General features: G+C 39.1%; 1 protein-coding gene across 1 annotated transcript in view; it reads right to left on the bottom strand.

Moving 5' to 3' along the window:
- The window catches only part of LOC106085592 (pro-interleukin-16), a 93,205-nt gene that overhangs the window by 33,959 nt on the left and 38,367 nt on the right, over positions 1-20,879 (bottom strand). The gene's annotated exons all lie outside the window — the stretch shown is intronic.

Genomic DNA, 20,879 nt, shown 5'->3' with positions numbered 1-20,879 from the left:
ATACAGATTAAGTGTGAGACAGCCACTGTGGCTATGACACTAAAGGCGATGGGAGAATGGGTAGAGGATAGCAGCAGGACGTACTATCGCGGTGTGATCGAGGCGACGATAGAAAACCTGGAAGGAATAGAAGAGGTTTCCGATCAAATACTTGAGACGGCACTTGAGGTTGAGGTCGAGCCACTGCTGCCAGCGGCACAGTCTTGGATTAATGGAACTCTGACATGGTGGGCCTGGGGGTCTGCATTGTGAACCCAGGGTCTGAGATCCGGGCGATGACGGAATGCGTGATGTGGTGTGCTGTTAACGCGAAGAGGTCGAGTGTGAACATCTTCACACACAGCAAACTGGCCATCAGGGCAATAACAACCAAGACGGTAAGACCGCGGACAGTCTTGAAGTGTAAGAAGGATATAAACGAATTCTCTGAGGATGGCACGATCCACATCATTTGACATAGCGGAGTAAGGGGGAATGAAAGAGCAGACGATTTTGCAGTGAGTTGGCCAGAGGACTGTCGTCAATAAACTTGGCTATCCCGAAGCCTTTCGGGTCGACGCAGTCCGAGTTAAGCGCTTGGGCGACGAACGCGCATGTAACACTGTGGTACAGCGAAACAGTCGATAGGACGGCGAAAATCCTATGGGGTGATCCGGATCGTGAGCAGACGAGGCTATTACCGAAAGGAAGAAGACAGAAAAAGACAGGATTTAGCAATTAAATTTCGAAAGACCATAAATCCGGATTTAGTGGCCAATGTAAACGTACTTTTAGGTACCATAACGGGACACATAGGACTACGTGCTCACTTATGCAAAATAGATGCGGCAAGTGATAGCATGTGTAGGACATGTGGGAAAGATGATAAGACGTTGCACATTGGGATAGAATCGAAAAAACTGGTCAAAAATCAGTAAAGAAAGACATAGCCATAGAATAGCCTACACCACAGAGTCAACATACATACTACTTTCAATGTATGAGCCTAAGTTGAAATCTCGTCAGACTTTTATTTTGCATACCTATTGCAAAACTTAATAGAACCTTGTAAGATTTTTTTCGATAGGACTAAAATAGTCGCTACTACAGCCAATCGTATTGGAACGTAGTTTCTACAGCCTTAAAGGCCACATCAGCTGAAAGATATATATGGAAGCTATACATAGCTAGATATATATGGGAGCTATATCTAAATCTAACCCGATTTTGATGAAATTTTGCACACGTATTAAGACGTCATCCAAAACACTTCATGCTATATGTGGCTTCGACAGCCTTAAAATACCATATCGGATGAAAGATATATATATGGGAGCTAAATCTAAATCAAAAACAATAGCGTTTGTCCTTTGAGCAAAAAAATGACTTTTGCAAAATTTTGTGAAAATCGGACAACAAATGCGACCTGCACCTTGATTACCAGAATACATGGACTGACTGACAGACGGACATAGCTAGATCGAATCAGGAAGTGATTCTAAGCCGATGAGTATACTTATCGGTGGGTCTAGCTCTTCTCCTTCTTAGCGTTGCAAACAAATACACAAAGTTATAAATTGGCTATTGTAGTGTTTGGTGCAAAAAATATTTGCATGTAAAAAGACTAGTAAAAACAAGTAAAAGTGTGCTAAGTTCGGACGGGCCGAATCTTATATACCCTCCACCATGAAACGCATTTGCCAAGTTCTTTGCCTGGTATCTTTCTATAGGCAAACAAAGGATAAAGGGTAACAATTGCTATGGTATTGGAGCTATATCAGGTTGTGGACCGATTCGGACCATACTTGGTTTGGATATTGGAGCCCATTGTAGAAATTTGTGAACATATTCAGCCAAATCGAATAAGAATGGAGCACTCTCAAGGCTCAAGAAGTATAACCAAGAAATCGGTTTATATGGGACCTATATCAGGTTGTGAATCGATTGCTACCATACTCTCCACAGTTGATGGAAGCTATACCAAAACTCTTTATGCAAAATTTCAACCAAATAATTGCGCACTCTAGAAGCTCAAGAAGTCTAGATACAAGATCGGTTTATCTGGCAGCTATATCAGGTTATGAGCCGATTTCAACCATACTTAGGACAGTTGTTGGAAGCTGTAGCAAAACACTGCATACAAAATTTCAGCCAAATTATCCAATAAATGCTCCATCTAGAGGTTCAAGAAGTCAAAATCCAAGATCGGTTTATATCGCAGCTATGTCAAACCGATGACCCACTTGCAATCCCAACCGACCTACACTAATAGAAAGTATTTGTGAAAATTTTCAAGCACCTTGCTTTATTCTTTCCAAAGTTAACGTCGACTAAATCGACGTAGAATGTCAAGACGATCAAGAATATTTATACTTTGTTGGGTCGGAGATCAATATTTCGATGTGTTACAAACGCAATGACGAAATTAGTATATCCCCATCCTATGGTGGAGGGTATAAAAACATAAGCCCGTATGGGAGATGTGTGTTTTGCGTTTTGAGAACTCGAGGGGTTTTTCCATTTTTTTTTTTAAATTTGCATATTTTGAAGTACATTTTGTACCACTTTAAATTGACCCATCTTGTTCAAACTTCACTTCACACAAATGCATTTACAATATGTCTTCTTTGCAAAAAACAAGTAAAAGCGTGCTTAGTTCGGCCGGGTCGAATCTTGGGAATCCACCACCGTGGATTCTGCTTACGCAAAGGATTTGGACCGTACTTGACACGATTATTGGAAATCGTTACGGACATAACGGATTGAAATTGAGGCTTTCTGGCGCTTGAGATGTCAAATCAGGAGCTATATCAGGTTATACACAGATTTGGTTCATACTTGGCACGATTGTTGTAACGGAACACTATGTAAAAACTTCAGGCCACCCGGTAAATAATTGCAGCTTCAATGAGCTCAACAAGTCAAGTCGAAGGATCACTTTATATGCGAGCTATATCCAAATCTAAACCGAAGTGGGCTTATTGCAATCTACATCAAAAGGAAGTATCTGTTCAAAATTTCTTACAGCTAGCAGTTATGGTGATTTCCACAGACGGACGGACACAAGGACGGCCGGTCATTGCTAAATCGACTTAGAATATCAAGACGTTCAGAAATATATATACTTTATGGGGACGCAGATCAATCATATGGTGGTGGGTATAAAAAAAGAAAAAAAAGGGTGTTTAAGGTAGTTTCTTTTTTCAATAAAGACTAACCAATGGAAATACTTTGTTTCATCAAGAAAATGCAAAATATCAATTTTTTCGCATTTTTTTACTTCCAACTGTATTTTTTTAATTGAATTATCGGATGTTGACGCATTCTGCAGCAAAGCCAAAGTAAATTTTGTCACCTATCCAAAGCATGCATCGAAATGAAAATCGAACAAATGTCTTCGTACATTGCAAAATACAAAGGCAATCTCGGCAAAATTAAAAAAAATAAAAGTCGAATATCTCCGATACCAGTGGAGATATTGTTTAATTCAAGCAGACTTTTTTGTAGGGATTTTTCAGCACATTCCAGCAAAAACAGAAAATCGGACCCAATTGACGATTTGGCCTGACTAAATTTTCGAAATGCTCAGGTGACCAATTTTATGGTCCTGCCAAGAGGCGCCCCGATCACCCAGGCCCTTGAAATTTCAAGAGTTATTTATATCTATATCTATATTTTTACTCTATCCCACTGTGCGTTGGAGCATTTGCTATGTCCCGGCTTTCGCGGCTAACAGACATCGGAGCTTTGCTTGGGACACAATACCCGACATAATCCAACATAGGGGCAATTGGGATTTTTTAAGTGGCATAGAATTCCTGATTTCGATTTTCTATTTCGATGTGACATTTTAGAATTTAGAGCGCACAAAAGCCGATTACCGACTTAAGTGCATGCCCATAGTTACGTGGGGCGGACTAATATCGCCATTCTCTTTTCAACATAACCTAACAACAACAGACAGGTCTACTCGTTCAGCCACATGCGTCTTCCGGCCTCACAGTGTGTGTTACGTATTTTTTTTTACAATACAAAATTCTCAATTAGCTGTAACCAAGTGTTCGATCGATTTACCTCCTCAAGTTGTTGATGGAGGCTTCAGAAGTCTAAAATCTTTGGGTTGTTTAATAATTGATGAAAAGAGTGGACATCTTACATGTTCATGTTTAAGACTATAGCAGAATAAAAAAAAAAACTATCGCAATCTATTTCAAGCAGATTCTTTAGTTTTTTTGCTCATTTGTTAATGAATGACAAATGTACATAGAAGTTCATGTAAGTAGCATAAAAGGTACTCTAGAATAAATCTTTGGTTTAAGCAAGCAAACAAATTTGCTTTTTTTACTAATGCCAGTCAAACTCTTGTGCTCCTAATTAGTTTAAACAGTAATGTTCGTTTTCGATTTTTTTTTGAATTCTTAATTGTGGTTGTTGGTGGCGTAGTGGCGCAAATAGGATTGATGGAACAAGTTCCAAAGTAAGGCAATTCTACACAATAAAACGACCATTTGGGAAATGCCAATAATTAACAACTTTTATACATCAAATCCCCCTAGAATTGCAAACTATTATTTGTGGTAATTTGATGGCAAAACATGTTTCCTTTTGTGTGCACTTTGTTTTCTACTCTTCGGGGGAGGAGCAGAATAAAGAAGCTTGGCTTTTTTGTTTTTGGGAAATGATTATTAAAATGCATCCAATGCATGAATTGTGGTTATGGAAATTAAACCAATAAATTATGACCAATTTGGAATGGGGCATGTACCCATTTCCTTATAACAAAATAAATAATAGTATAATAATTCTCCAAATTTGGAAAGGGATGCATATTTGCGAAAATCGGGTATGGTGGCAATTAGTGACTATTTTTGGAAGAGATTTGTATAACGGTGAAACCACAAAAAAGCGATTTTCAACTTTGATTTTAATTGTATGATTAATTGAGTATTGTTTGTGTATTAAACCCCAAAAGGTTTGGGTAATGAAACCCTAATGATGGTAATAAATTAAATGCTAGAATATTAGCAACCATAGACAAATAGAGGACACCTTCGAATAGAGGTTAGCACATTCGCCTGCGACGCTCAATAGTTTGGTTTCGATTCCGAGCGAGTACATCATGAAAGATTTTTCAGCGGTGTTCATCCCCACCTAATGCTGGTGACATTTGAGAGGTACTATGCCATGTAAAAACTTCTCCCCAAAGATGTGTCGCAGGAGGTTCCATATCATTTAAACTTCAATAACACAGCACTCATTGGCATGTAAGAAGTTTTCCTCTCAATGAAATGTTCATGCACCCAACCATAGACAAATAGAGGACACCTTCGAATAGAGGTTAGCACATTCGCCTGCGACGCTCAATAGTTTGGTTTCGATTCCGAGCGAGTACATCATGAAAGATTTTTCAGCGGTGTTCATCCCCACCTAATGCTGGTGACATTTGAGAGGTACTATGCCATGTAAAAACTTCTCCCCAAAGATGTGTCGCAGGAGGTTCCATATCATTTAAACTTAATAAAAATTTAAATTTAATAACACAGCACTCATTGGCATGTAAGAAGTTTTCCTCTCAATGAAATGTTCATGCACCCAGAAAAATAAGTTTGCTGATGTCAGCAAGCATTGTTTGCTGCTTTTAAAACTAAAATGTTTAACCTTTGAAGAAAACAGATTACAGCTCTTATACAATTAAACGATATTTAAGGCATTTTCTATATGTTAGTGCACATTTTAGATGTTTCTTTTTTTTTGCTAAAGGTGATGTTTTGCCTGCTGTTATTGGACATTTTGTTTTATATGGTAAACAATTTTGTAAAATTGTCTTCATTTTTAGGTTTCAATCAGCATTTTAGTATCTGAAAACAGCAGAAAATGTTTGCTGTTTTACAATCTATTTCTGTAACCCATTTCAGCTGACTATTTGTCATAACAGCAAACAATTTTGCTGTTTTTACTTGACTTAGTATGGACTAACTTGCAAAATCTATTTATAGCTATGTCAAAGGATCATTTTATTTGGGAACTGAATCTAAATCTAAAACGATATGGCGCATTTGTAGTTCCCAAAGATAGCTTCATTAGTTCGAACGCTATCATGATTTCGATAGACGATCAGACTGACGGACATAGCTAGATCGACTTAGAATATGAAGACGGCACAAAAAAAACCAAATTGTTTGCTAAAACAACAGTTTTTGTCAGCTGAAAATGGGAAAGCAGACATGACAGCTGTTTAAGCAAACAAAGGGTTGCTGTTTTAGGAAACTTTTCCGTCAAAAATTTCAACTAACAAAACTTGCCGTTACAACTGCAACATGTGTTACTGCTCAGTAGGCAAAATAAATAATTTCAGTTATAATTTTTTTGTCCACCCGAATTTGGAGGACTTCATCACCCACCACCGAAGGATGGGGGAATGTTCATTTTGCCATTCCGTTTGCAACACATCGAAATATCCATTTGCGACCCTATCATTGTAAAAATCTAAGACGGCAATACCACCGTAAAAATCTAAGACGACAAAACCACCGTAAAAATTTAAGACTAAACCGGTGCCTCTGTCTGTCTGTTGAAATCACGCTACAGGCTTAAACATTGACCCTTCAACAAATCTTTATTTTTTTAACACCGGAAGTTTAAGTTCGAATATGGACTATATCTTGATATAGCCCCCATATAGACCGATGTGCCTATTTAAAGTTTACAGCCAATTCAAAGCCACATTCGTTATCCGATTTCGCTGAAATTTGGGACAGCGACTTGTCCTAGGATCCTTGATATCCCTGTTTGAAACGGCTTAGATCGGCAGCTGTATCCAGATTTGGATATAACTGCCATAATTACCGATCTCCAGATTTAAGTTCTTGGGCCCATAAAAGCAGCGATTATTATCTGATTTCGCTGAAATTTGGCACAGTGAGCTACTATGTTAGGCTCTTCCACACCCGTGTGCAGTACGGTCCAGATTTGGATATAACTGCCGTATATACCGGTCTGCCGATTAAAAGTGTTGGACCTACAAAGGGCGCATTGACTGTCCGATTTTGTTGAATTTAGCACATTGCTCTATCATTGCGTGCCCTATATGGTTCAGATCGGTTTATATTTGCATACAACTGCCATATACATATACCGATCTTACGATTAAGTTGTGGGGCCAATAAAAGATGATTTTTTAGCCGATTTCTTTGAAATTTGGTATTGAAATATAGCTGGCATATATATCAATATGGTACCATACTTCATTATAGCTGCTATTTGTGCAAACGCTGAAAGGAAAATGCTTCATCGCGTCAATAAACGCGTTTCATTAGTGTGTTTTCATTAATTCAATGAAAATGTTCATAAATACATAGAACCTTTTCATTAATGGAATGAAAAGTATTATTACAGTAAATTTTGTCATTTCATGGTTTCATTAAGTGAATTCACTGATGGAATGAAAATAGTTTTTTCTTAAATAAAAGTAAATTATGTGAATATTGCAAAAATAATATATTCTACTATGCATCCTTAAGCAGTATAGAATACATTAACAAAAAAAGTTATTGAAAAATTATAACAATTTATTGTTATTAACTGGACAGCAAATCAATGAAATGCATTTCATTACCTTAATGACAAATTTCATTACATAATTCGCATGCAATTAAGTATTTGTAGACACAGCTTCGAAACCCCCGGCTAGTCAAACAAAAATATATTTTTAATACCCTCTAACAGAGGATGGGGGTATACTGATTTCGTCATTCTGTTTGTAACACCTCGAAATATGCGTCTAAGATCCTATAAAGTATATATATTCTTGATCGTCATGTCATTTTAAGTCGATCTAGCCATGTCCGTCCGTCTGTCTGTCTGTCTGTCGAAAGCACGCTAACTTTCGATTGAAATTTTTCACAAATACTTTTTATTAGTGTAGGTCGGTTGGGATTATAAATGGGCCAAATCGGACCATGTTTTGATATAGCTGCCATATAAACCGATTTTGGGTCTTGACTTCTTGAGCCTCTGGAAGGCGCAATTCTAATCTAATTTGACTAAAATTTTGCACGTGGTGTTTTGCTATCACTTTCAATAACTTTGCTAAGTATGGTTCAAATCGGTTCATAACCAGATATAGCTGCCATATAAACCGATCTGGGGTCTTGACTTCTCAGCTTTTACAGGGCGCAATTCTTACACGATTTGGCTCTAATTTTGCACGTGGTGTTTTGGTATCACTTCCGAAAATTGTGCAAAGTATGGTTCAAATCGGTCCATAACCTGGTATAGCTGCCATATAAATCGATCTTGGATCTTGACTGAGGCGCTAGAGGGCACAATTCTCATCTGATTTGGCTGACATTTAGCACGAGGTGTTTTATTTTGACTTCCAACAACCGTGTTAAGTATGGCACAGATCGGTGCATAACCTGATATAGCTGTCATATAAACTGATCTGGAATCTTGACTGCTTGAGCCTCCAGAAGGCGCAATTCTCTTCCGATTTGGCAGACATTTTGTACAGCGACTTCTCCCATGACCTTCAACTCCCACATAAAATGATACAACTTTCATATAAACCGATCTCCCGATTTTGCTTCTTGAACCCCTAAAAGGCGCAAATCTCATCCGAATGGACTCAAGTATAACACAATGACTTCTTCAATGTTCAGCATTCCATTCATTTTTGGTCCGAATCGAACTGTAAATCGATAGAACTCCAATAGCATACCAGTTCTTAGTCATTGTTCTTTGTTAGCCTTAAAAGAGATACCGCGCAAAGAACTCGACAAATGCGATCCATGGTGGAGGGTATATAAGATTCGGCCCGGTCGAACTTAGCACGCTCTTACTTGTTTTAAATATGATTAATTGATACACTTATTACTGTGCAGCTATTTCATCATAAGGAAGATGATGTCGGTAGGCTAGAGGATGCGAGCAAGACTATCAAACAAGAGATCATGAGTTCAAATTATTTCTAGGGTATTAGTACAGACAGTGACAGATAAAAAACCGAGGGCAATTATTATACAAAGAAAATAAATTATAATTAAAGAGATCATTATTTTCTATTGATTGAATGAAACTTTTTCATTAATGCTATGAAGCTCTACGTTGGTTCGAAAACAATTACAAATTTCATTGCATTAATGTAAGATTTCACTCCGGTTACGAAAGGTTTCCTTTCAGCGTAAATGATGCATTTTTCAACGTATTATGATTAAAGGTAATTGGTATAATATTCGAGGTTCAGCCCGGCCGAGCTTTAAGCATTTTTACTTTTTTTTTTAAATTTTATTCTAAGAAATTTTTAGGGGTCTTAGACAGATTCCTTAAATAAGATTAAATTCTAACAAAAAAAAATTATATCCTTGAATTTTCTGACATTATTGACTACCGTCCAAGGAGGAAGTGCACTCACTACCTATGGTATTGTCAGATAAACATTTTATTAAATTAGTATAAGAAGCTTTTCAGACCACTTAGATATTTATAGCCTTAGTTTTCAACAAAATTCTGTGAATTTCAAAATCAAACCGAGCGAATAAACCCCAAAATATTTTTTTAAAACCTTTATAACATTGTCTTATACAAACTGCTGCCAAACGGATGGAAGAGCGGACGGACGGATGGACGGACGGACATGCCAACTTATGAGCATACCTCCAAACGAAGTGTAATTAATTAAAGGCATACGCTCCAAAACCACCTTTTTTGTCTTGAGGTTTTTCTTCTACAAACCTGGAGTATTTGTTTAAACATCATTGCGCAGCCGTTACAGCGGCTTTGGCATAAAAAGCACAAGTCATAAAACTCATCAGATTTTAGCCTTTTCTTGTTCTCAAGCTATCAGTCTGTCCCCCGCCTGTCCTATTGCTAAGGAAATATGTTTTGTGCGGCAATACAGAAGTGGTGGCACTCGTCAAAAGATAATTTTGTAAATTACCATGTTGTTTCTTCTTCTTAACCCTTTCAAAGGGGCGGGGGAAGTTTTCTTTACTACCGGAATTCTTAACTTTTGTTAACTGTTGAAAAGCACACAAAGTGTCAAGTTCATGGTCTGAATACTGAAGAAAACCAAAAACGACAACAAATAGTTTATGGCTTGCCAACTGAAACTATAGCAAAAGAGGGTCTTTTATAATTGTCTTTCAAAAAGCAACGTACATAAACAAAGTAAGGCAACACTAAGAGTGGCGACGTTTGTTTTTAATTTGAGGGAGGAGAAGAAAAGCCCTTTACCATTAAAATCTATTGGCCAAGTGCTTCTGGAGCAATCAAAACAAATTATTATGGCTTCCTGGATTTTTGTTTTGTCTGCAAACATTCATGGAAATTCAAGTGATTTACAATACAATAAGGGAATATTATAACGCCTTTTCCTACCCTACCCCCTCTCTTGGCTTCCAACCATCATCGTAATCTTCTTCCCATGGCTTGGAGCAAATCCATTTGGTCTCCATATGAAACGGGGAAAAAACGTATCTACCTTGCTGCATTAGGAAATTTATGACACTAGTTTTAATGCCATTGTGTATTATTTTCATTTACTATGACGAATTATTTTCTATTCAACCCATTGAAGGCATACAACCTTCAAGCCCCTTCCCTCCCTCCAAATCGAAGATTAGATGGTTTATGTCACTTTAGTGCATATGATAAGAGCCTAGATAATGATTTGATTGATTTTATGTTCAAAGTTAACGACCTCATTATATTTTGTTATTCAGGCAGCCACAACAGAAACACAGAAGAATGAGCAAATCACATCTAATGACTTTATCAGCCTTCAATACCTTCACTATTTTGTTTTGCCATGGAATGGAAATTGAAAGTGCCATCAATAAAAGAAGAGCATTGGTTTTTATTGTTTATAGATTATAGTTTGAACACTATTGGGTTGCCCAAAAAGTAATTGCTGATTTTTTAAAAGAAAGTAAATGCATTTTCAATAAAACTTAGAATGAACTTTAATCAAATATACTTTTTTTACACTTTTTTCTAAAGCAAGCTAAAAGTAACAGCTGATAACTGACAGAAGAAAGAATGCAATTACAGAGTCACAAGCTGTGAAAAAATTTGTCTACGCAGACTATATGAAAAATCCGCAATTACTTTTTGGGCAACCCAATAGATACCATGTTTTTTGAAATTTGAAGGCTCAAGGAAAACAACAGGCTTTTCTGCGAACAGGTCGGTAGCGTTAATGATGCCGCCAAGATGAAGATGTTTCTCTCAAAAACCCATGTGCAAACTGAAACGTTAGTAGACGACATGGGAGTGAGAGCAGAGATAACGGAGGACATGTGGAGGCTTTTGACGAAAACGCGTTTCCACAGGATACGACGGGACTCACGAAGACACCGGGATTATGAAATAATGAGGTTGATCGAAGGCTTATCATAACGGAATTTATGGTCAAGGAAGCCTTCAGGGGCTTCAAACCATTTAAGACACCCGGACCTGATGGAATATTTCCGGTGTTACTACAAAAGACCTCATCTGGCCACTATTTTCACAGCGTGCCTAGGACTTGCATTTACGCCGCAAGCCTGGTAGGAGGCAAGGGTGGTATTTATTATACCCAAGCCCGGCATGGCAAGTTATGCAACACCAAAGGCCTACAGACCTATAAGCCTTACGTCCTTTGTACTCAAAACCATGGAACGCATTGTGGATACCATGATAAAGAGTAGGACTTCCAGCGAACTGCTCAAATAAAAACAGCATGCCTATGTCCAGGGATGGTCGGTGGAGACTGCCCTGCACGAGGACCTAGAATAGAAGATTTGCATTGATATCGAGGGGGCTTTTAACAATGTGCGGACCGTAACACTGATCCAATATTTAGACCAGTACCGAGTGGATCGGTCCTTAGAGACTGGATAAACCATATGCTAAGAAACAGGTGGATAAATTTTGGGTCTCATGATAGGGCACGCCACAAGGAGGTATTTTATCGCCACTACTATGGATGACCACCATGAATGACCTATTACGGATGCTGACTGAGGAGGGACTTGAACCCGTCTGCTACGCAGACGATGTTATAATACTTCTTAGGGGTATGGATCCGAACCAGCTGTGCACAAGGGCCGAAAGGATCTTGCATATGGCAGACGACTGGGCTAGACTCAGGGGTCTCAATGTTAAACCAGAGAAGACTGAAATATGCCCGCTTACGAGGAAGACGAAGGTCGGCCAATTTGACGCACCGCGTTTTCTCAATAAAACGGATTCGATATCTAACAAGGTCATATACTTAGGAGTGAGCTGGGATAGGAGACTTAATTGGAAGTGTTACATTCAGGAGCGTACTGAGAAGGCTCACAGATGTTGGGCACTATGAAGACGGGCTGCAGGCTCGAAATTGGCCCTGAATCCGAGGATAATCCACAGGCTCTACAGAAGCGGGATTAGACCAATACTTACTTACGCCTCAGTAGTTTAGTGGACTGCTATGGAGAAAAAGTGCAACATAAGGACCATACAACAGGTTCAGAGAACATGTTGTCTTGGCATAGGCGGAGCGATGTGGACCACGCTCACGAGGGCACTGAGGACTATTCTAGATATCCCACCCATTGACATACAGATTAAGTGTGAGGCAGCCACTGCGGCTATGAGACATAAGGCGATGAGAGAATGGATTGAGGATGGGGGCAGCTCATGCCATCGCGGTATAATCGAGGTGACAATAGGAAACCTGTAAGGAGGGGAAGAGGTTTCCGATCGGATACCTGAGACGACACTTGAGGTTGAGTGCGAGGCACTGCTGCCAGCAGCACAGTCTTGGACTGACTGAACCCTTTTATTGCCATCTGGAAGATCATGGTACACGCATGGATCACAATTAGAGGACAGAGTGGGCCTGGGGGTCTACATTGAGAAGCCAGGGACTGAGATCTGTTTTAGACTGCCTGCTCATAATACGGAAGAAGGAGGTCAGTATAGCTTTTAGTATCATAACGGGACACATAGGACTACGAGCTCATTTATGCAAAATCGATGCGGCCAGTGTTAGCTTGCGTAGGGCATGTGGGGAAGATGATGAGACGTTGGAGCATTTCCTAAGTCATTGACCGGCTTTCGCGGCTAAAAGACACCGGTACCAGACATGAACCAACTTCGGTGAGTGTTATGGAAAACAATTAAGGATTTTGTAAGTAGCATGGAATTCCAAACTTATATTTTCTTTTTCGAGGTTACTTTTTTTGTATTTAGAGCGCTCAACAAGCGGATAAATACCTGCACCCTCTTTTCAACCTAACCTATCAAACTTAAATTGATTGGTAAGATCTGGCCAGGCGCAGGATTCAGTCAAGAAGGAAGATATTCCTTCTCGACCAAAGACACATGCATGGATAACTAGGATTTCTTCGGATACATACTTGGGAGACTAAGAGATTGTAGTCCCAATCTTTCAACTACCGACTGAGAGATTGGTAGTTTGTAAGAGACTGATAGCGATCGGAGGCATTCAGTACGTATTCGTTCTAAACTCCGGCTGTCTCGCAGACCTCAACAAGTCTGAAGGAGTTGTATCCTACGTATTCAACAAGTTGAAGCTCAAGGTGTATAGAAGCGGTAGGTTTGGAGAATCAGGAGACGACTAAGCAGTTGTTGCTGAACACTTGTCTGACGAACTATCAAGTCGGTGTGGGTAGATCATCCGGTTGGAATGGGCTCAAGGTGTACGCCAGTGAAAAAGAACGGAACTCAAAAGGTTACTCGACAGTAGTGAAGCGTCTAAGGACGAATCCGCCACACCGCGAGTTTTCAGTGTCCTCTGGAAGAGTGGTTCCACTGCTTTTTCACCTGAACAAATCTAGTGGAATTAATTCCTGGCGGACTCAAAAGAGACTAACGAACATCTGCTGCGTGTGTTTCCCACACTGGCAGCCAGTAGGAGTTCCACTTCAGGTTCTCATTTCATTGAGAACTTGTCTGATTAAGCGGATGTGAAGATTCGCAAGCCGTTGAGCTGTTCCTGTGGTATCACAATGGTGGAAAATCTTAGTCCTGATTATGGTCCGGTTTATGCAGAAAAATCTCCAAGATTGTAGGGGTGTTTGGAGGAATGGTTCGTGGACTAAGAATTCCTGGATTTAAACTACTTAAGGGTACCGGAAATGGGAGACATAGACCCTGTGTTCTTACATAGAGTAGTCTTAATGTTTTCTTTCTTCCGCCTCTTAGTACTGAAGATTCAGTAGTAGCCAGCTTTAAATTAATGAATCTCATTACTGGCTGGCTTTCCTATATATACAATATATTCAGAGACGACGTCTTCAAGCCTTATGGTGCTGGTTGGAGTTGCTTCTGCAGTGAAAAGGGCCTTATTGTGGAAATGAGCAACCGTCTCGAATTTGGATAAAGTGGTCTCCCGATGTAAGGTCTTGAGCCCATAAATGCTCATTTACTAACCATTTTCACCATAACTGTAAGTTGCTTGGATGCCCCAACATCAGAGCATGGACCAGATTTGACTTTATTTGTATTTAGCTGCCGTACAGCCGATTAAGGGCATTGAATGCACAAAAACCGCATTTTTTTTACCTAGAACTTACGAAATTTGGCAGAGATCCCTTGACATTCGTATCAGTTATAGTCAACATCAGAATTTATTCTCTAAAATTTGAAACAGTGACATCCCTTGCATCAGTATTAGGCACCTTCAGATCCAAGGGTGCGTTTTGCACATTCGTAAAGAGTGCACAGAAACAACAAGAAGTGAAGTTATTTTGAGTAACCTCTGGAAATTTTTTCAGTTATTAACTTGGTATTTATATGATGGAAAAACCTACAAAAATTTGAGATCAGCCAACCAATTTGAGGTCAGCCAACCAACCTACCAAGAAAATGAAAACCTACCAATTTCGGTAGAAACCTGCCAAAAACGGCAACTCTGATACGGATGGTAGGATGTGGGGTGTACTCGGACGACCAGGTGGGCTCTCGGGTGTACTCTGAAGAACTAGGACTGGTCATACTCGACCACTTTAATGTGTATCAAGCGGAGATCTTTGCAATTAAAGAAGTGGTAATAACTTCTCATAGCTAGAAGTAGCTAGTAGCTAGACGGACACTCAATATCTGGGGAACGTATTTCTGAATTCAAAAGCCGCCCTCGACGGTTGCAAATGGTCAAACTGCGATATCCAAGGGAATTGAGGAACAATCGAACTTGTGTCGCAGATGATCAACATTTCGATGTGTTACGAACAGAATGCCAAGGTTGGTATGACCCTTTCATATGGTGTTGAGTATAAAATATATAAGAAATATGTTCCAAAAAGAAACCATTTTAATATTTGTATAAAAATTTGTATTTATTGGTTGCATGTTAGAATAGTTTAATGCACATTGCACTGTAGTTTTATTTTAAAATTTAAATATTCCATGTTGAAAGGTGTTAAAAGCTTTACTATACCAATGTTTTAATTTATGGACTATTTGTTTTACATCTTTGCAATGCCTCCTTTTTTTCAATTTCTATAAAAAACTCATCTTATAGACTTTTTATTGTTTATTTTCACTTCATTCTTTAGTAGCTCCTTAAAATAATACTCCAATATTTCTTCAAGCTGAGCGTTCAACATTAAGCATGCATACACAAATAAAAAATTTATGGGAAACTGTTTTCCTTTCGCACGAAATATTTCATAAACACACATGAAATCTCTATGAAAAGCGAGAAGGCAAGAAAAAAAAACACCTATTATAACTGAACATTTTCATTGAATGTAAGCAATAATTTCCATATTTTATGTGTGCCCCAGAAAAGAAGAACCATAGCAAAAAGAAATTTTCACACAAACAAAAAGTTAGTGGTCGAAGAAGAAGAGGAGGAGGAGGAGGAGTATAAAGTCTGCACCAATGGTTGAATGAAGTTTAAAAATTCGCCAAGAGAATGTTAATAGCTGTTATTTGTTATGTAATTATAAGAGCTTAGATTTATAAATTGTCATCTCCCCAAAGAGAACCCAAAGAAAGTCTGCCAATGAGAAGTCCTTAGTTTCCGGTTGAACACTTTCAGTCTTATTGAATGGTCTTGGGACCTTGCCGCTAGACAGGAAATCGTTTAAATTGCTTACCGTAAACTCCAACAACAGTTTGTCTGGGAAAATATGTTGACATTTCTAGTTACTGCTGCTGCTTTAAGCCTCCGGATAATTTTATGGCCTTACACTGCAAGGAATGCTTGCACTTTTACTTGTAGAAGCAGACTTGTAAAGTAAAAAAAAAAATCAGAATCCCAACAAAAAGTTTGTAGAAGTCAATAAGACTTGTTTTGCCTGAGCTTAAGCAAGCGGCGTTTTTAAACCAGATATGAGATTTTTGCTTAAATGGCCTTTAGCCATTCAAGTACACTAAAGGTAAAGAGCACAGCAGAAAGAACATTCATTGTCAAAGTTCTTTCGGTTTCCTACTAAACAACAGCAACATCGATGTGAACATCTGAATATCTCACGCTCTAAGACGCCAATAAAAAATCACTGCCGGTACCTGTTGCTCACTGGGATGATGGTGGAAGCTGGTTGTTTGCAGCTTGTCAGTCCATCAGTCCAACCACATATGTAGGTACAGAAAAAATGTGAAGTGAAATTAAACGCTGTGATAAATGTTAAATGTGACTCATAATCTGGTTGCACGATATAATCTGGGGAACTTTTCGATGAAAGGATGTCCACTGGCTGTTTAGTGACTTTGACCACCCATTTGAAATGAAGTAGTAGGTAATTAGAATTTAGTGCCTATATAGCATGATTTCTTTTTGAATGCTCACTGAAGATACGATCTTTATAGCTTGTTTTTTGGTTTTAGTTGTGGGAAAATGAAAGAGGAGACTATAAACTAAATTTCAGTAAATTCCATTCAATTTCAGAGAAATGTTATGAAAAATAAAAGTTTTTTAGTAAGTGCTACCGGCAATTGCAAAGGCATTGGAGTTATACGATAACATGGAGAAATATCAGCTCGTAAAAGTTTTCATTTAAGCCATTTCAGCTTTAACTGTAGGGATCTTTGATACACATTACATTGACGAGGCAATGTTCATTTAGTATGGAAACAGAATACCATAAATAAGCAGAGGTCCTGTAGATCGAATTGCATCTATAAGGCTAGTATATGAACAAATAAAACCATGCTAAGTTCGGTCTGGCCGGATTCTATATACCCTCTTTCATGAATGGCTTTTGTCAAGTATTTGGCACGATTTAGCTAAATAGGTACATAGCAAGAAACAAATCGAGAAATAGGCCCTAGGGCACCAATATAATACTCTTGACTTCACACCCTGAAAAGTATGAAGTTAATACTCTTGCACCTCTTGGTAACTCCGATCACTGCATTGTTTCAGCTTTTTCTTTTTCGTTTCCTGCTCTTCGTACTGCTTCCTCCCCAGTCCCGAAGCGGTCAATATTTTTGTACGAAAAAGCACATTGGGCTGAGCTAAGTATTTTTAATTGGAAACTATGACGATATAAATGCTACTGCTGTAATGATTGAGAAGATAATTTTAAATGGAATGAGGACATATATTCTAGTCAAGACTATAACGGCTAAATCAGACGACAAAAGTTGGTTTAACCAGACATGCAGAGATACTGGCGCTTGGATAAAAATACCAATACTAAACTTAAGTGCAAGCAGCTAAGATTTTCGTATGCCAAAGTGCTTAGGCGCGAAAAATTTCCTTACGAACAGCGCCTACGTACTAAGGTTATTGCTTCTACACGAGGAAGTAAGAGCTTTTGGTCGTTCGTGAAAAGGGTAAAGGGTAGTTTTTCAACTATCCCAACTCTTGTTTAGGATGATCAAACGTTCACTGGCCCGGTTGATAAGGCTGACCTGTTGGCTGATATATTTGCAGGGAACTCTCCCTGGCGGATAGAAATCAACCACTACCCTCAATCGAAAATGTATCTAGCGTTATGCCCCAGATATTTTTTCGATCTCTGGAGTTAAAGGGTTCTTGAGAATCTAGACGTAAATAAATCGTGGGGCCCTGATGGCATATCAACACTTGCTCGTCCATTACGCAACCTTTTCAACCTTACCTACCGTGCGGGAGTCTTCTCGGCTCGTTGGAAGGTTGCGAACGTTCAGCCAATACCCAAGAAGCGAACCGTGCGAATTACCGGCCAATTGCGATATGTTCCGTTCTCTTCAAGGTTATCTTGTGAGGTATTTAGAGTCTAATGGCCTTCTTAGCGACCAATAGTATGGGTTCCGCAGAAATCGCTCTACCGGCGACCTTATGGCATTTCTGTCGGAATGTTGGAGTAGCTCAATCCACCAGTTTGGTAAGAGTAAGGTTGCGGCTCTGGATATCTCTACTATCAAAGCTTGTCGCATTTGGTGGCGGTAATGGCTTCGTTCGATTTATTACGAGCTTTCTCAGAGATCGCACTATACGAGTTGTTATAGATGGGTTCTCATCCAATGAGCATAAATAGAACGCCGGTGTACCCCAGTGCTCTGTCCTTTTCCTTATCTTTTTCATATTTTCATCAACGATCTGTTGTGTCAGGTATCGAATCCGATCTACTCATTTGGGGATGACAGTAATCTCTGTCATTCGTACTCATTCGACCATAGGGCGAGTCTTCGAGAGATTGTGGACAGGAGGCGGGTTATGGACGATACACTCCCTGGACATTTCTGAGTGGGGTCGAATGAATCGAGTAGATTTTATTGCACGGAAGACCCAGTGCTGTTGTTGGCACACAAACAATTCGCTGACCCACTACGATCATCTTTGTCTACCAACGGTATAGATATTGAGCAATCAGAAGCTCATGATGTTCTGGGCATGAAAATACAAAGTTATGTCCGTTGGGCTAAACATGTATTTGTAGGGTCGAAAGAAGCATTCAAGGGCTTAAGCTTCTTTAAACGGTGTAAGAATTACTTCATTCCTTCTGATCTTCTTTACATCTACACCACTTTCATAAGGCAGAAAATGGAGTACAACACACATGCTACTAGACCGTGAACAGAGAATAGCGATGGCGTTGATTGGGGACAGTAGGGTATGCAACTCTAATGCTTCCCTTGATCGTCGCAATGTGGGTTGTTTGGCGCTGTTCTGTCGGTACTTTAATGGCGGGTGTTCGTATGATTTTCGTCTTCTTATTCCTGATGTAAGGATGTTTGTCAGAGATACTAGACATTCCAGGAACTCACACCCGTTTGTAATTGTTTGGCCAGTGGACCAGACAATGCATTATAGAGAGAATTATTATTTCGCCCGAACCCTTCGTATGTGGAATCGACTTCCGGGTAATGTTTTTCCCACTCACTATGACATTCAGAGATTAAAGACGAATGTCTATAAACGCTGCACTACAAGTGACAAACATTTCTTACTGCGATTTCAACTAACAAAATCTGCTAAAAAAAATTGATGCTACTTTTTATGGTTGCCTGTTACTTGTTTTGATTACTTTAGGCATTTTTTAGAATTGTTTTAGAAATTTTGTTGGAGGAGTTGATTTTAATTTGTGGAATATTACTGTAGAGAAGCTACTTGATCCATCCATCTGTCTGTCGTGTAGGTCGGTTGGGATTGTAAATGGGCCAAATCGGTCCAAATTTTGATATAGCTGCCATATAAACCGATCTTGGGTCTTGGCTTCTTGAGTCTCTAGAGGGCTCAATTTTCGTCCGATTTGACTGAAATTTAGCGCGTGGCGTTCTGGTATCACTTCCAACAACTACGCTAAGTATGGTTTAAATCGGTCCATGTTTTGATATAGCTGCCATATAAACCAATCTTGGGTCTTGACTTCTTGAGCCTCTAGAGGGCGCAATTTTCATTCGATTTCGCAGAAATTTTGTATGAGGTGTGTTGTTATGACTTATAACAGCTGTGCTAGGTGCAAATGGTACATAACCTGATATAGCTGTCATATAAACCGATCTGGGATCTTGACTTCTTGAGCCTCTAGAGGGCGCAATTTTCATTCGATTTGGCAGAAATTTTGTACAATAGCATAATAGTTCTTATTCAATATTCTTTGTTTGCCTAAAAAGAGATACCGCGCATAGAACTCGACCAATGCGATCCATGGTGGAGGGTACATAAGATTCGGCCCGGGCGAACTTAGCACGCTCTTACTTGTTTTGTTTTCATTTTTATATATGCAATAAATACACATTGTTGCTGATTTAATAAAAGTAATTTTAGAATAAAGCAAACTTGTGAATAAAAATTTCCATAAACGTTGTGTATGAATATCAGTGGTGAAAATTGACAAGTCAAATTCTCAAAATTTAAAAAAATCCAAAACTCCCTAAATTGGGAAATGTGTTAAAGTGGGCGAGATTTTTTTATTTTTACACCCACCACCATAGGATGGGTCATCTAGTCATTCCATTTGTAACACCTCGAAATATTCGTCTAAGACCTCATAAAGTATATACTTGATTGTCTTGACGTTCTGAGTCGATCTAGCCATGTCCGTCCGGCCGACCGTCCGTCTGTCGAAATTACGATAGCGGTCGAACGCGTAGAGCTAGCTGCTTGGAATATTGCAAAGATACTTAATAGTGATGTAGGTCGTTGGGGATAACAAATGGGCCTGTTTCTGTTATGACTTCCAACAACTGCGCAATGTTAGGTCCAAATCAGTTTTTAACCTGGTAAAGCTCCCATATTAACCGGTCTTTGGATTATCCTAGTTCGGTTCCTAGAAGCTTTAATTTTTGCTGGTTTGAGAGAAGTCTGGTATGTAGAAAAAATTTTATTTATTTTGTATACATTTTTAGCAGAATCCATGGTGGTGGGTTCCCAAGATTCGGCCCGGCCGAACTTAGCACGCTTTTATTTGTTTAAGATTCGGCCCGGCCGAACTTAGCACGCTTTTATTTGTTTATTTTTGAGATGACGAAAATATGTC

Source organism: Stomoxys calcitrans, chromosome 1 (assembly GCF_963082655.1).
Source record: "Stomoxys calcitrans chromosome 1, idStoCalc2.1, whole genome shotgun sequence".
NCBI lineage: Eukaryota > Metazoa > Arthropoda > Insecta > Diptera > Muscidae > Stomoxys > Stomoxys calcitrans.
Note: the sequence above shows the minus strand (reverse complement) of the source record. Positions and strands in the feature narration are given on the sequence as shown.